Source organism: Hyla sarda, unplaced genomic scaffold, assembly GCF_029499605.1.
Source record: "Hyla sarda isolate aHylSar1 unplaced genomic scaffold, aHylSar1.hap1 scaffold_697, whole genome shotgun sequence".
Lineage (NCBI taxonomy): Eukaryota > Metazoa > Chordata > Amphibia > Anura > Hylidae > Hyla > Hyla sarda.
Window position 1 is genome coordinate 80,184 of NW_026610715.1, and position 16,372 is coordinate 96,555.

The window sequence follows — 16,372 nt, forward strand, 5'->3', positions numbered from 1 at the left end:
ACCAGGGAATTAAGGGGTAGGGGTGTGGCGCGATATTGGGGAAGGGATGAGATTTTATATTTCTTCATAAGCATTAATCTTATTTTGTCAATTAGGAACATTCAGCACCCACCCGCTATCAAGGCAGCTGCCTATCATGTCATGCCCTACCTGCACAGGTGTGCTGGCTACTCAAATGATCCAATTAAGGAGGCCATTTAGTCAGCAGCAGCAGAAGTCCTGTGCCTGGACGCTCCAACAGGGGCCAGACACAAGCAGAAGCAGAAGCAGCAGAAGCAGCAGCAGCACCACCTTTTGTTTTTTGGCTGCAGCAGCAGCAAGGCCCACAGGGCTGGCTAGCTGGCTAGCCAGCAAGCAGGTAGCAATGAAAGTAGGAATCTTTCTTTTTAACCCTGTAAGGGGGTGGTGCACTGTACCCGAAGATACCGCCATATCGGGTCAATGCATAGGGCGACGGAAGCAAGCTTCGAAATCGGCCCCCGTTCTCAAAAATCCATTTAATATATGGTCCCCAGATAGGGGACGTATCAGATATTAAACTGATAAGAACAGATACTACACTTGATCTTAGCCAAAAGGCCGAGAAGCGATAACCGTGAAAGGGGCGGGCCCAACAAGGTCCCCTTCATGGGCACTATCACTGCTTGCTGTCAGGGAGGCTGCCAGACAATTTTCCATGCACACTCTGGGCTGGGGGGCAGTCAACCACCAGTACACACAGCAGAACCTAAACCCATACCATTATTGCTAAGCAGCAAGACAGGGGCCCATTGCACTCCCACGGGGCCTTTTTAAATGCAATCCATAACCCGGATTTGCCAGGAACCCTTCTTACTCCTCCTACTTGCATGTGACACTGGGCTTAGGATCTGCATAGGAAACACACACACAAGCACACACCTACCTTTGTTGCCTGCAGATGCCTCCTTGGCTGTCCCCAAACGGTATCAAACCAACACCCACGGGAAGCTGTAAGCATAGAGGACATGCCTGCACCCCATTGGACTTACCTGTGTGGGTTAAATCCGGGTTATTTGACAACCTATGGCGGTGATGGTTCTGCTCAGGCAGAGCAGTGCTGATGCTCCTCATAAAGCTGTCGCTGCTGTGAAGGTTCTAGGTGACATCACAAATCCCTATGGTTACATACACAACAAAGCTGGGTTGTTGTTGTTTACACTCTGCAAGGCCTGTGGAAGTGAGTGACATCATAGCACTGTAGTTCTGAGGGTTCAAGATGGATGCAACAATCTCCTGTTGCTTCTATGAAGGCCGTAATAGACGACATCACCAAACAGCTCCATAGTCACATACACAGCAAAGGAGAGATGTTGTTTACACCTAGTGATGTCAGTGGTATTGAGTGACATCACAGCACAGTGCTAAGGCTCCTGGGCCTGGACACAGCAGCGGCTGCAATATCTCAACGGAGAATACGTTTATATCTATGTGTGTGTGTGCGCATATATATATATATATATATATATATATATATATATATATATATATATATATATATATTTCTCCGCCGAAATCACTTTTAAACCCATTTCCACCTTTTTTTCCCTTCTCTTCCTCTTACTTTTTTTTCACGTTTTTTTACGTTTTTCTCCTTTTCGCCTCTTTTCTGGGCGTATTATTCTTCTTTTTCTTCTTTTTTTTCGTCTAATGCATACCCCATCAGTGCAGCAATGCTTATTCAATACCGCCAGCAGATGGAGACACTGGGGGATCATTTTCTAAGGATTTATACTGATTTTTCCTGTCTGAATTTGTCGCACAGAAAGTTGCAGGCCAAATATGTGTGACATTTCTGCGACTTTAGCTTCTAGAGCATTTTTACAACATTATACATAGGTGCTGAATACATAAAAAGCGACTGTTCAGCGACAGACAAGTCGCATCGGCTGAAAGTAGGCCAGAATGTCAGTCCATGTTGGAGCAGGTTTAGATACAGTCTAAAGCATAGATCTCAAAGTCTGTGCACAGAATTTAGCAAGGGCCTCGCACCTTCTGATGCATCAGGTAGGTGCACAATAGCATAGCCTAACCCTCTGTACTTTGGTCTATATTGATGCGGGACATAGACAGCCAGCTGATGACCAATCCATTAGTGCAATGGATGGCTGGAAGCATTTGTCTTTGCCTTTGCAATACCACAGAAGCAATGCATGGTCAATGTACAGCAATGACACACCTGTGTGAACAGCCAGGAGACCCCCCCCCCCCCCCCCATGTTATGTTACATAGTTACATAGTTAGTACGGTCGAAAAAAGACATATGTCCATCAAGTTCAACCAGGGAATTAAGGGGTAGGGGTGTTGCGCGATATTGGGGAAGGGATGAGATTTTATATTTCTTCATAAGCATTAATCTTATTTTGTCAATTAGGAACATTCAGCACCCACCCGCTATCAAGGCAGCTGCCTATCATGTCATGCCCTACCTGCACAGGTGTGCTGGCTACTCAAATGATCCAATTAAGGAGGCCATTTAGTCAGCAGCAGCAGAAGTCCTGTGCCTGGACGCTCCAACAGGGGCCAGACACAAGCAGAAGCAGAAGCAGCAGAAGCAGCAGCAGCACCACCTTTTGTTTTTTGGCTGCAGCAGCAGCAAGGCCCACAGGGCTGGCTAGCTGGCTAGCCAGCAAGCAGGTAGCAATGAAAGTAGGAATCTTTCTTTTTAACCCTGTAAGGGGGTGGTGCACTGTACCCGAAGATACTGCCATATCGGGTCAATGCATAGGGCGACGGAAGCAAGCTTCGAAATCGGCCCCCGTTCTCAAAAATCCATTTAATATATGGTCCCCAGATAGGGGACGTATCAGATATTAAACTGATAAGAACAGATAAGGTTTCAACAAAATTTTATTGAATAAATAAGAAACCATACAAAATTTAAAATGCAAAATAATAAAAGGTTCACAAAAGTTTTAAAATACAAATAATAAAACCAGTAATAAAAGGAGAAAAAATAAAAATGGCAGGATAAAACATTATACAAATATCATATAAAAACTGATTATACTGTTATTTCGTTCCATAGAGGCAGACACCACATGGATGCTGCCTCGCTGGCCCCCAACTGTTTCTTGTCTCTTAGGTAATAGATGTACATCTCACTCAGGGCCAGCTTTATACAGTTTTTAACATCAATAAAATCATGTTTAAAAAGTAAGATGTTCCTAACTTTCCAGATGGCATTTTTAAAACAATTAATAATCATCCAGCAGATCATCTGCTGTTTAAAATTGGGGCAGTTAAAAAGACCGTAAAAGACACATTCGTGATTAAAATCTTTTAGGCCGCAGGCCCACTTCAAAAGTGGGCCTACCTTCCTCCAAAGCTCCCGTGCAAAAGGGCAGTTCCAAAATATGTGCAGCACCGTTTCGTCCACTCCGCAGCCATCTCTCGGGCACTTGGCTCTCGCCACCAGTCCTCGCCTGTGCTGGAACTCACGAGTAGGGAGGCACTGGTGGACGATTGCCCAGGCAAGATCCCTGTGTACATTCGCCAGAAACTTCCCGTACACGTTCCGCCATACCTTTTTGGATCTTGCCTGTGTGAAATTGGACACTGCCAGGGTAACCTCACTCCGCCTGAGGACCTTTGATACCTTTCTCTGGTCCCCCAGTATGTCAGGCTCCAAATCTTGGAGACCTAGGAGCCTGACTGTCTTTTCCAACACCACATAATGTTTTGGGGGACACAGAAGCACCGGAGCGTTCAGAGGGATGCGCAACCATCTTTTAAAAACCATGCCCGCAGCGTACCTTAAAAAGCAGCTAAAAATGCCATCGGATTTAATAATTTTAAAACAGAAACAGAAATACTTTATGTAAAAGAAAGTAAAAAGGTTAGGAACATCTTTCCCGCCATTATCTTTACTTTTGTACATAAAATCACGCTTTAATTTCTCCATTTTTGAACCCCATAAAAAGGTAAAAACAATTCTAGTTACTTTTTTAATGTATAAAATAGATGGAGGAAATACCATGGCAATGTATAGCATAATAGGGAGTAAAACCATCTTTATTATTAAAATCTTCCCCTCCATGGTAAGGTTTCTAAGATTCCACATTAAAATCTTCTTCTCCATCTTAGCTATAGCTGAATCCCAGTTAGGGCTCCCATCATTGACCTGGTTAAAAACAATACCTAAAACTTTAATTTGATCCTGTTGCATTGTGACTCCTGGGGTGATGGATGAATCCCAGGAGCCAATATAAAAACAGTCACATTTATCTGTGTTTAGCTTAAAACCAGAGACCTCGCAGAAATAGCTGGTGTTCCTCAATGCCCCCCTCATGGATGGAGAGTCCGGGCACAGTATGGTGACATCATCCATGTACCCCAACACCTTTAGATGGGTCCCTCCTCCACCAGGTATCGGTACGCCTCTTACTACCCAGTCTTTTCTGAGGAGGGCCATCAGTGGTTCGATTGCGCAAATAAAAAGGAGTGGGGACAGGGGGCAGCCCTGTTTGACACCTGATAAAAGAGGAACACCGCTGGTTAAAAAGCCATTAACAGAGACTTGACTAAAACAGGATCGGTATAAAAGCATGATTCGGCTTAAAATCGTTTCAGGCACTGCAATCTTTTTAAGAACTAAAAACAGGTATTCATGGGAGACCCTATCAAAGGCTTTTTCAAAGTCTAAGGATAAAATTGCTACAGTTTGATTTCTATCCTTAAAATACCATAAAACATCTCTTAAAATATTTAGGGATTCAGCTATAGACCTTCCAGGTACCCCACAAACCTGATTTGGGTGAATTAATTTATGAATAAAAGGTTTAAAACGGACAGCTAATAACTTGGCTAAAACTTTATAATCGACATTTAAAAGTGTGATGGGGCGCCAATTTTTTAGCATATCCTTTTCACCTTTTTTAAAAAGTAATGATACAATCCCCCTCCTCCAGGAAGGGGGAAGTTCATTAACAATAAAAGTTTCTTTATACAATAAAACCATATCATCCTTTAAAATATCCCAAAAAGCTAAATAAAATTCGATGGGTAAACCATCTTCCCCAGGGGCCTTCCCACTAGAAAAACTTTTAAAAACAAATAAAAGTTCAACTAAGTTAAGATCACGGGATAAAACCTCCTGGTCTAAAACATCTAGCTTAAAATCAAGGGAATTAAGAACATGTTCTAAAAAGGATGGATTAAGATCTTTCTTATTAAAAAGAAGCTGGTAGAAGTTAAAAACTGCATCTAACATGCCTTTTGGAGTGGATTCACCCTCAAGGTTTTGGATGATATCCCTCCTATTCATCACTTTTTTAAAAAAGAAACGGGAACATTTCTCGCCCTCCTCCAGGTGCTGCACATGTGAGTTAAAAATGATTTGTTTCCCTTTCTTTTCTATGGCATGTTTTATTTCAGTTTTAAGGTTTAAAATATCATTTTCTACATCCATACCAGCTTCTTTCAATTTAAAAAGTACATTTAAACGCATGTTAAGAACATAAAACCACTGTTTTTCCATTTTTGCCTTCTTCTTACCTGCTTTGATAAAAAAAAATCTGATTTTAGATTTGGTGCCCTCCCACCAGTGCAGCATAGGCTCGTGGGGTTTTCTTTGTGATTGCCAGCACTGGTAGGTCCGCACAAACTCCTCTTTTATCTCAGGGTCCTCTAGGAGTGTGGTGTTTAATCTCCAGAGGCCCCTTTTTGCTTTTTGCTCCCCCTCTAGCTCCAGGCCCACCAAGAGGAGCTTATGATCAGAGAAGATATTCTGCTCGAGCGTGCATTTCAGGGGTTTAAAAGCTCTAGAGGAAAAAATAAAATCGATTCTGGAGCTCACTCTTCCATTGGACCATGTGGCGCCCGGGTCCTCCGGCAAGAGATCCTTCCAGCAATCTTTCAAATTAAAATCATCAATAAAATTTTTAAGCAGGTAAGAAGTGCGGTCTTTACGATTAATATCCCCACCCTGCCGGTGTTCCCCATCACGTATGCAGTTAAAATCACCTCCCACCAGCAGGGGAGAAGACCCAACACAAAACAGTGGTAAAATTTCAAATAGTTCTGCCCGATCCTGTTTATCAGGAGGGGCATACACATTTAAAACACGAATTAAAAGTCCATTAAAATATAGATGAATTAAAAGAGCTCTGCCAGGCACAATCTCAGTTACTGTATGAATAGAAAAGGACTGGCCTCGGCAGAGCAGCCCAACACCCACAGAACGACAGTCATTTGCACCGGACCATATGGATGGGCCCAGCTTCCAGTCTTCTTTTAAGTCTTTATAGTCCATTTTACTAGGGATTCCACATTCTTGTAGCAGGCAAAGGTCAAAGTCACATGTCTCTAGATAAGAAAATAAAGCAGCCCTGCGATCAGGGCTCTTTAAGGACCTCACATTGAGTGAGGCAATTTTTACAGGGATAGGCATAGTTTATGGAGAGTCAGTGCTTGGAGAATCAAAGTCAATAATAAGCTGCGTACCGTCATCCCCCGCCTGCGGGGTCATCAGCTCCTTGATGTTCTGAGGGTCGGAGCTTGAGATCGATGATGCCCCGACCCTGAGCTCGCTCTCGTCCGAACTACGGCACGCCGCTTTCCTTTGAATGTCTTCCTCTTCTTCTTCTCTTTGTCTTTTAAATGTCACACTGCTGTCCATATCCTCTGTGTTGCTCTCACTCGATGTAATCTCTGGCCCCCGGCTGATGGATCTGCGTCTTCTTTCATCATTTGACGACTGGAACTGCTGCACAGGGGCCTGTGAGGCCTCTTTTCCGGAACCTTTGCCGCTACCTTGGGAAGTTTTCATCGCTTGTTCCCCAGCAAGCGTTGCTGAGGACTGTTGCTCCAACTTCCCCATCGATCGACGATGGCCAGTTTTACCCACCGGGTCCACTGCTGGCGGGGCAGCAAACCCTGGTTTGGCGCCACTTGTCTTCTTGGCCCTGTCCTGTATAGGCGGAGTAACAGGACCGGGCTCAGACCTGGCCACCTGGCTCCCCTTCCGGCGGGCTTTCACCGGGGCCTCTTCGTCCGGAGCAGGGCGACCCTGGGCCAAGCCAGTACCTGGCTTATGCTGCAATTTTGGGTCCACCTTTGCCCCCACCGAGGCCCGTCGGCTGCCACCCGCCACAGGTGAGCCCCCTTCAGAAGTTTCGGCGGGCTCTTGAGCCAGGTAGGAAGTCGATCGACGTCTTTCAATTTCCCGGGCAGTAAACTCGATTACCCGCCCGGGCTTCGTGGAATCCCCATGGCCTCCCCCTAGCACTACCACCGGTGGGCCCCCCGATGGAGCACCAGAGGTCTTGGGCCTGGACCCATCAGTACCTGCCATCTGGGGTTTGGGCATCTTAAAAAAGGACGTCTTTTGTCCTGTCCCCTCTTTGGGTGGGCCCAGCCTTGACCCACCCATCGTAGTTTTTGCTTTATGGGGACAGGAATTAAAATCGTGATTTTCCTCTCCGCAGAGGTTGCACCTTATCGTATGGCTACATCTTGAGGCTATGTGACCTTCTTGGCCACACCTATTGCAGCGAATCACACGCTCCGCGCCGCAGGTCTCCTGGGTGTGGCCAAACCTCAAGCAATTTCGGCAATACATAGGCATTTGAGGATAGAACAGGAAGCCCCGAACTCTCCCGATGGCAAAATTTGGGGGCGGATGGCAAAGACCCCCAATACCACCGGGATCCTTACGGAGCTTGACCCAGAACTTCCTCTTGCCGTTCCAGAACCGCACGGAGTTCAAGATTTTGTTTGCGAATCGCACCTCTTCGCAGTATCGCCGAAGAAAAGTGGCTATATCCTCCGTGGTCACATAAGGGCTGTGCATAGCCACCACCAACGGTATATGTTCCTCACCATAGAGGAACTGGAACGAAAGACCGTCGAGTCGATCGTCCCTCTGGTCCGCACCAGACAAGGTTGCATAGATGTTATCGCAACACGCCGTGGCCGTGAAGGTGACGGTATACAGGCCACGGCTTTCCTGGTCATTTAGACACAGGATGTCCTCCCTATTGAGGCGGAAGTAGTCAAGAAGAATCACCTCCGCAATGAAGCGGAGGTTCTTCAACTGACGATGGCTCTCCGACACCTCTATGCGGATGGTATTTCGCATCGACATTTCCCCAGAGGGGAAAGCCCAGGAGAACGGCATCTTCCACACCCAGGGACTAAGCCCCTTCCCCAATAGCAGCAGGGGCTCGGAATCCCGCTATAAAAGCGGAACCCTTACCCAAGGCAGAGGTCGGGGGTACCCTAGGTGCTTCCGAAGCTACAGGTAACGCTCAACGTACCGAAAATGCCTTCTGAGACACAAGGTCCCAGAGACAGGGGGATCGCAACCCGTTGTCCGTGGACTAAGCCCGCTCCCCAATAGCAGCAAGGGGGTGAAGTCCCTCCGTAAGGAGAGACAATCCCCCAAGGCCGAGAAGCGGGGTACCACAGACACCTTCCGACCAGACCAAATGCAGATACTACACTTGATCTTAGCCAAAAGGCCGAGAAGCGATAACCGTGAAAGGGGCGGGCCCAACAAGGTCCCCTTCATGGGCACTATCACTGCTTGCTGTCAGGGAGGCTGCCAGACAATTTTCCATGCACACTCTGGGCTGGGGGGCAGTCAACCACCAGTACACACAGCAGAACCTAAACCCATACCATTATTGCTAAGCAGCAAGACAGGGGCCCATTGCACTCCCACGGGGCCTTTTTAAATGCAATCCATAACCCGGATTTGCCAGGAACCCTTCTTACTCCTCCTACTTGCATGTGACACTGGGCTTAGGATCTGCATAGGAAACACACACACAAGCACACACCTACCTTTGTTGCCTGCAGATGCCTCCTTGGCTGTCCCCAAACGGTATCAAACCAACACCCACGGGAAGCTGTAAGCATAGAGGACATGCCTGCACCCCATTGGACTTACCTGTGTGGGTTAAATCCGGGTTATTTGACAACCTATGGCGGTGATGGTTCTGCTCAGGCAGAGCAGTGCTGATGCTCCTCATAAAGCTGTCGCTGCTGTGAAGGTTCTAGGTGACATCACAAATCCCTATGGTTACATACACAACAAAGCTGGGTTGTTGTTGTTTACACTCTGCAAGGCCTGTGGAAGTGAGTGACATCATAGCACTGTAGTTCTGAGGGTTCAAGATGGATGCAACAATCTCCTGTTGCTTCTATGAAGGCCGTAATAGACGACATCACCAAACAGCTCCATAGTCACATACACAGCAAAGGAGAGATGTTGTTTACACCTAGTGATGTCAGTGGTATTGAGTGACATCACAGCACAGTGCTAAGGCTCCTGGGCCTGGACACAGCAGCGGCTGCAATATCTCAACGGAGAATACGTTTATATCTATGTGTGTGTGTGCGCATATATATATATATATATATATATATATATATATATATATATATATTTCTCCGCCGAAATCACTTTTAAACCCATTTCCACCTTTTTTTCCCTTCTCTTCCTCTTACTTTTTTTTCACGTTTTTTTACGTTTTTCTCCTTTTCGCCTCTTTTCTGGGCGTATTATTCTTCTTTTTCTTCTTTTTTTTCGTCTAATGCATACCCCATCAGTGCAGCAATGCTTATTCAATACCGCCAGCAGATGGAGACACTGGGGGATAATTTTCTAAGGATTTATACTGATTTTTCCTGTCTGAATTTGTCGCACAGAAAGTTGCAGGCCAAATATGTGTGACATTTCTGCGACTTTAGCTTCTAGAGCATTTTTACAACATTATACATAGGTGCTGAATACATAAAAAGCGACTGTTCAGCGACAGACAAGTCGCATCGGCTGAAAGTAGGCCAGAATGTCAGTCCATGTTGGAGCAGGTTTAGATACAGTCTAAAGCATAGATCTCAAAGTCTGTGCACAGAATTTAGCAAGGGCCTCGCACCTTCTGATGCATCAGGTAGGTGCACAATAGCATAGCCTAACCCTCTGTACTTTGGTCTATATTGATGCGGGACATAGACAGCCAGCTGATGACCAATCCATTAGTGCAATGGATGGCTGGAAGCATTTGTCTTTGCCTTTGCAATACCACAGAAGCAATGCATGGTCAATGTACAGCAATGACACACCTGTGTGAACAGCCAGGAGACCCCCCCCCCCCCCCCCCCCATGTTATGTTACATAGTTACATAGTTAGTACGGTCGAAAAAAGACATCTGTCCATCAAGTTCAACCAGGGAATTAAGGGGTAGGGGTGTGGCGCGATATTGGGGAAGGGATGAGATTTTATATTTCTTCATAAGCATTAATCTTATTTTGTCAATTAGGAACATTCAGCACCCACCCGCTATCAAGGCAGCTGCCTATCATGTCATGCCCTACCTGCACAGGTGTGCTGGCTACTCAAATGATCCAATTAAGGAGGCCATTTAGTCAGCAGCAGCAGAAGTCCTGTGCCTGGACGCTCCAACAGGGGCCAGACACAAGCAGAAGCAGAAGCAGCAGAAGCAGCAGCAGCACCACCTTTTGTTTTTTGGCTGCAGCAGCAGCAAGGCCCACAGGGCTGGCTAGCTGGCTAGCCAGCAAGCAGGTAGCAATGAAAGTAGGAATCTTTCTTTTTAACCCTGTAAGGGGGTGGTGCACTGTACCCGAAGATACTGCCATATCGGGTCAATGCATAGGGCGACGGAAGCAAGCTTCGAAATCGGCCCCCGTTCTCAAAAATCCATTTAATATATGGTCCCCAGATAGGGGACGTATCAGATATTAAACTGATAAGAACAGATACTACACTTGATCTTAGCCAAAAGGCCGAGAAGCGATAACCGTGAAAGGGGCGGGCCCAACAAGGTCCCCTTCATGGGCACTATCACTGCTTGCTGTCAGGGAGGCTGCCAGACAATTTTCCATGCACACTCTGGGCTGGGGGGCAGTCAACCACCAGTACACACAGCAGAACCTAAACCCATACCATTATTGCTAAGCAGCAAGACAGGGGCCCATTGCACTCCCACGGGGCCTTTTTAAATGCAATCCATAACCCGGATTTGCCAGGAACCCTTCTTACTCCTCCTACTTGCATGTGACACTGGGCTTAGGATCTGCATAGGAAACACACACACAAGCACACACCTACCTTTGTTGCCTGCAGATGCCTCCTTGGCTGTCCCCAAACGGTATCAAACCAACACCCACGGGAAGCTGTAAGCATAGAGGACATGCCTGCACCCCATTGGACTTACCTGTGTGGGTTAAATCCGGGTTATTTGACAACCTATGGCGGTGATGGTTCTGCTCAGGCAGAGCAGTGCTGATGCTCCTCATAAAGCTGTCGCTGCTGTGAAGGTTCTAGGTGACATCACAAATCCCTATGGTTACATACACAACAAAGCTGGGTTGTTGTTGTTTACACTCTGCAAGGCCTGTGGAAGTGAGTGACATCATAGCACTGTAGTTCTGAGGGTTCAAGATGGATGCAACAATCTCCTGTTGCTTCTATGAAGGCCGTAATAGACGACATCACCAAACAGCTCCATAGTCACATACACAGCAAAGGAGAGATGTTGTTTACACCTAGTGATGTCAGTGGTATTGAGTGACATCACAGCACAGTGCTAAGGCTCCTGGGCCTGGACACAGCAGCGGCTGCAATATCTCAACGGAGAATACGTTTATATCTATGTGTTTGTGTGCGCATATATATATATATATATATATATATATATATATATATATATATTTCTCCGCCGAAATCCCTTTTAAACCCATTTCCACCTTTTTTTCCCTTCTCTTCCTCTTACTTTTTTTTCACGTTTTTTTACGTTTTTCTCCTTTTCGCCTCTTTTCTGGGCGTATTATTCTTCTTTTTCTTCTTTTTTTTCGTCTAATGCATACCCCATCAGTGCAGCAATGCTTATTCAATACCGCCAGCAGATGGAGACACTGGGGGATCATTTTCTAAGGATTTATACTGATTTTTCCTGTCTGAATTTGTCGCACAGAAAGTTGCAGGCCAAATATGTGTGACATTTCTGCGACTTTAGCTTCTAGAGCATTTTTACAACATTATACATAGGTGCTGAATACATAAAAAGCGACTGTTCAGCGACAGACAAGTCGCATCGGCTGAAAGTAGGCCAGAATGTCAGTCCATGTTGGAGCAGGTTTAGATACAGTCTAAAGCATAGATCTCAAAGTCTGTGCACAGAATTTAGCAAGGGCCTCGCACCTTCTGATGCATCAGGTAGGTGCACAATAGCATAGCCTAACCCTCTGTACTTTGGTCTATATTGATGCGGGACATAGACAGCCAGCTGATGACCAATCCATTAGTGCAATGGATGGCTGGAAGCATTTGTCTTTGCCTTTGCAATACCACAGAAGCAATGCATGGTCAATGTACAGCAATGACACACCTGTGTGAACAGCCAGGAGACCCCCCCCCCCCATGTTATGTTACATAGTTACATAGTTAGTACGGTCGAAAAAAGACATATGTCCATCAAGTTCAACCAGGGAATTAAGGGGTAGGGGTGTGGCGCGATATTGGGGAAGGGATGAGATTTTATATTTCTTCATAAGCATTAATCTTATTTTGTCAATTAGGAACATTCAGCACCCACCCGCTATCAAGGCAGCTGCCTATCATGTCATGCCCTACCTGCACAGGTGTGCTGGCTACTCAAATGATCCAATTAAGGAGGCCATTTAGTCAGCAGCAGCAGAAGTCCTGTGCCTGGACCTCCAACAGGGGCCAGACACAAGCAGAAGCAGAAGCAGCAGAAGCAGCAGCAGCACCACCTTTTGTTTTTTGGCTGCAGCAGCAGCAAGGCCCACAGGGCTGGCTAGCTGGCTAGCCAGCAAGCAGGTAGCAATGAAAGTAGGAATCTTTCTTTTTAACCCTGTAAGGGGGTGGTGCACTGTACCCGAAGATACTGCCATATCGGGTCAATGCATAGGGCGACGGAAGCAAGCTTCGAAATCGGCCCCCGTTCTCAAAAATCCATTTAATATATGGTCCCCAGATAGGGGACGTATCAGATATTAAACTGATAAGAACAGATACTACACTTGATCTTAGCCAAAAGGCCGAGAAGCGATAACCGTGAAAGGGGCGGGCCCAACAAGGTCCCCTTCATGGGCACTATCACTGCTTGCTGTCAGGGAGGCTGCCAGACAATTTTCCATGCACACTCTGGGCTGGGGGGCAGTCAACCACCAGTACACACAGCAGAACCTAAACCCATACCATTATTGCTAAGCAGCAAGACAGGGGCCCATTGCACTCCCACGGGGCCTTTTTAAATGCAATCCATAACCCGGATTTGCCAGGAACCCTTCTTACTCCTCCTACTTGCATGTGACACTGGGCTTAGGATCTGCATAGGAAACACACACACAAGCACACACCTACCTTTGTTGCCTGCAGATGCCTCCTTGGCTGTCCCCAAACGGTATCAAACCAACACCCACGGGAAGCTGTAAGCATAGAGGACATGCCTGCACCCCATTGGACTTACCTGTGTGGGTTAAATCCGGGTTATTTGACAACCTATGGCGGTGATGGTTCTGCTCAGGCAGAGCAGTGCTGATGCTCCTCATAAAGCTGTCGCTGCTGTGAAGGTTCTAGGTGACATCACAAATCCCTATGGTTACATACACAACAAAGCTGGGTTGTTGTTGTTTACACTCTGCAAGGCCTGTGGAAGTGAGTGACATCATAGCACTGTAGTTCTGAGGGTTCAAGATGGATGCAACAATCTCCTGTTGCTTCTATGAAGGCCGTAATAGACGACATCACCAAACAGCTCCATAGTCACATACACAGCAAAGGAGAGATGTTGTTTACACCTAGTGATGTCAGTGGTATTGAGTGACATCACAGCACAGTGCTAAGGCTCCTGGGCCTGGACACAGCAGCGGCTGCAATATCTCAACGGAGAATACGTTTATATCTATGTGTGTGTGTGCGCATATATATATATATATATATATATATATATATATATATATTTCTCCGCCGAAATCACTTTTAAACCCATTTCCACCTTTTTTTCCCTTCTCTTCCTCTTACTTTTTTTTCACGTTTTTTTACGTTTTTCTCCTTTTCGCCTCTTTTCTGGGCGTATTATTCTTCTTTTTCTTCTTTTTTTTCGTCTAATGCATACCCCATCAGTGCAGCAATGCTTATTCAATACCGCCAGCAGATGGAGACACTGGGGGATCATTTTCTAAGGATTTATACTGATTTTTCCTGTCTGAATTTGTCGCACAGAAAGTTGCAGGCCAAATATGTGTGACATTTCTGCGACTTTAGCTTCTAGAGCATTTTTACAACATTATACATAGGTGCTGAATACATAAAAAGCGACTGTTCAGCGACAGACAAGTCGCATCGGCTGAAAGTAGGCCAGAATGTCAGTCCATGTTGGAGCAGGTTTAGATACAGTCTAAAGCATAGATCTCAAAGTCTGTGCACAGAATTTAGCAAGGGCCTCGCACCTTCTGATGCATCAGGTAGGTGCACAATAGCATAGCCTAACCCTCTGTACTTTGGTCTATATTGATGCGGGACATAGACAGCCAGCTGATGACCAATCCATTAGTGCAATGGATGGCTGGAAGCATTTGTCTTTGCCTTTGCAATACCACAGAAGCAATGCATGGTCAATGTACAGCAATGACACACCTGTGTGAACAGCCAGGAGACCCCCCCCCCCCCCCCCCCCATGTTATGTTACATAGTTACATAGTTAGTACGGTCGAAAAAAGACATATGTCCATCAAGTTCAACCAGGGAATTAAGGGGTAGGGGTGTGGCGCGATATTGGGGAAGGGATGAGATTTTATATTTCTTCATAAGCATTAATCTTATTTTGTCAATTAGGAACATTCAGCACCCACCCGCTATCAAGGCAGCTGCCTATCATGTCATGCCCTACCTGCACAGGTGTGCTGGCTACTCAAATGATCCAATTAAGGAGGCCATTTAGTCAGCAGCAGCAGAAGTCCTGTGCCTGGACGCTCCAACAGGGGCCAGACACAAGCAGAAGCAGAAGCAGCAGAAGCAGCAGCAGCACCACCTTTTGTTTTTTGGCTGCAGCAGCAGCAAGGCCCACAGGGCTGGCTAGCTGGCTAGCCAGCAAGCAGGTAGCAATGAAAGTAGGAATCTTTCTTTTTAACCCTGTAAGGGGGTGGTGCACTGTACCCGAAGATACTGCCATATCGGGTCAATGCATAGGGCGACGGAAGCAAGCTTCGAAATCGGCCCCCGTTCTCAAAAATCCATTTAATATATGGTCCCCAGATAGGGGACGTATCAGATATTAAACTGATAAGAACAGATTTTTTTTTTTTTTACATTTTTATTGAAAAAACTCAAAAACTTAAATACATCACAAGAAAATTTTTACAATACTTCAAATACTGTTTTCCATAAATGTAAATTCCACATAGCTAATGCTTTTTTCTGCCCATATCTCTTTTTATCAATTAAATAGTACAAGTAAACTTCACTGTATATCATCTTCAAACATTCTTTTTCACAAATAAAATCTCTTTTGAAGACAAGGATATTACGAACTTTCCATAATACATTTTTTGTACAGTTGATAAAAATCCACAAAATTCTCTCTTTTTCTTTCGTAACTCCATCACTTTTGCCATATAAAACAACTTCATGATTTAAAACTTTTAGACCTGTTAGGAATTTCAATAAAGAACCAATTAGTCTAAAAACCTTTTGTGCAAAATAACAATTCCAGAAAAGGTGCAAAACAGTTTCATCTATATTGCAATTTTCCCGGGGACAGACACATACAGCATTTAGACCTCTTCTATATTGGAAAAATCTTACCGGAAGACACTCATGGATAATCATCCATGCTAAATCCTTGTGCTCATTAAAAAGATATGGCTCGTTTACCTTTTTCCATATTTGTACACACCTATTATAAGAAAAATTAGAGACCATACATATTTCTTCTTGCAAATTTAACTGTACTTCTATCTTGCGAGCATCCCTCAAGGTTAACAAGTCAAAGTCTTTAAGGTTATACATACGTATAATTTTTTCTAAGATGGCATAATGTTTAGGCGGAGTTAAAAGTACAGGAGAAGATAATGATAAAAACACCCATTTTCTTCTTCTAAAAATATGTCCCGCAGAGTACTTTAAAAAACAGGACCATACACTTTTCATAAAAAGTCCCCTAAAACACCAACTAAAAAACCTTAAGTATAAAAATTTTCTAATACAGGGAACCTGTTTTCCTCCATTTTTTTGTGACTTATACATAATATCTCTTTTTAATTTTTCTGCTTTAGAACTCCATAGAAACTCAAAGAGAATCCTCTGAAGTTGCCTAGACATAAGTTCATTAGGAGGATAAATCATATTTAAATAGAGCATAATGG

General features: G+C 45.1%; 5 non-coding genes and 1 pseudogene across 5 annotated transcripts; all 6 read right to left on the reverse strand.

Annotated features, from left to right (window-relative positions):
* Positions 1-400: 400 nt before the first annotated feature.
* LOC130343867 (U2 spliceosomal RNA) lies at positions 401-591 on the reverse strand. Its single transcript, XR_008883012.1, has one exon. It is a non-coding gene; the product is annotated as a U2 spliceosomal RNA (small nuclear RNA).
* A 2,106-nt stretch (positions 592-2,697) lies between these two features.
* On the reverse strand, positions 2,698-2,883 carry LOC130343872 (U2 spliceosomal RNA). The gene has a single exon (XR_008883017.1). It is a non-coding gene; the product is annotated as a U2 spliceosomal RNA (small nuclear RNA).
* Positions 2,884-8,274: 5,391 nt separating this feature from the next.
* On the reverse strand, positions 8,275-8,492 carry LOC130343883 (U2 spliceosomal RNA; annotated as a pseudogene).
* Positions 8,493-10,589: 2,097 nt separating this feature from the next.
* LOC130343922 (U2 spliceosomal RNA) lies at positions 10,590-10,780 on the reverse strand. Its single transcript, XR_008883054.1, has one exon. It is a non-coding gene; the product is annotated as a U2 spliceosomal RNA (small nuclear RNA).
* Positions 10,781-12,866: 2,086 nt separating this feature from the next.
* LOC130343923 (U2 spliceosomal RNA) lies at positions 12,867-13,057 on the reverse strand. The gene has a single exon (XR_008883055.1). It is a non-coding gene; the product is annotated as a U2 spliceosomal RNA (small nuclear RNA).
* A 2,091-nt stretch (positions 13,058-15,148) lies between these two features.
* LOC130343877 (U2 spliceosomal RNA) lies at positions 15,149-15,337 on the reverse strand. Its single transcript, XR_008883019.1, has one exon. It is a non-coding gene; the product is annotated as a U2 spliceosomal RNA (small nuclear RNA).
* Between the last annotated feature and the right edge of the window lie 1,035 nt (positions 15,338-16,372).